Genomic DNA, 1,066 nt, shown 5'->3' with positions numbered 1-1,066 from the left:
CCCAGGCAACTATAGGCTGGTCAGCCTCACCTCCATCCCTGGAAAGGTGATGGAACAGCTCATTYTGGATGTCATCTCCAGACATATGGAGGAAAAGAAGGTGACCAGGAGTAGCCAGCATGGATTCACCAAGGGAAAATCTTGCTTAACCAATCTGATAGCCTTCTAGGATGGAATGACTGGCTGGGYAGATGAGGGGAGAGCAGTGGACATTGCGTATCTTGACTTCAGCAAGGCTTTTGACACTATCTCCCCTAGCATCCTCCTAGATAAGCTCAGGAAGTGTGGGTTAGATGAGTGGACAGTGAGGTGGATTGAGAACTGGCTGAAAGGCAGAGCTCAGAGGGTTGTCATCAGTGGCGTGGAGTCCAGTTGGAGGCCTGTGGCTAGTGGAGTTCTCCAGGGCTCAGTACTGRGTCCCATCCTGTTCAACTTTTTCATCAATGACCTGGATGAGGGGAYRGAGTGCCTCCTCAGCAAGTTTGCRGATGATCCCAAGCTGGGAGGAGTGGCTGATACACCTGAGGGCTGKGCTGCCATTCAGAGGGACCTGGACGGGCTGGAGAGTTGGGTRGAGAGGAACCTCCTGAGGTTCAACAAGGGCAAGTGCAGAGTCCTGCAACAGAGAAATAGCCCTAGGCACCAGTACAAGCTGGGGGCTGACCTTCTGGAGAGCAGCTCTGCAGAGAAGAGGGCTGGTGGATGACAGATTGACCACGAGCCAGCAGTGTGCCCTTGTGGCCAGGAAGGCCAATGGTCTCCTGGGGTGCATTAGGAAGACTGTTGCCAGCAGGTCAAGGGAGATGATCCGGCCCCTCTACGCAACCCTGGTGAGGCCATGTCTGGAGTACTGTGTCYAGTTCTGGACTCTCCAGTACGAGAGAGACATGGAGCTATTGGAGAGAGTCCAGCGTAGGGCTACAAAGATGATCAGAGGGCTGGAGCACCTGCCCTGTGAGGAACGGCTGCGAGAGCTGGGCCTCTTCAGCCTGGGGAAGAGAAGACTGCGGGGGGATCTGATCATTGTGTACAAGTACCTGAAGGGAGGGTGTCAAGGGGACGGGGC

Source organism: Rhea americana, unplaced genomic scaffold (assembly GCF_003343005.1).
Source record: "Rhea americana isolate MKP2758 unplaced genomic scaffold, rheAme1 scaffold_2, whole genome shotgun sequence".
Lineage (NCBI taxonomy): Eukaryota > Metazoa > Chordata > Aves > Rheiformes > Rheidae > Rhea > Rhea americana.
Note: the sequence above shows the minus strand (reverse complement) of the source record.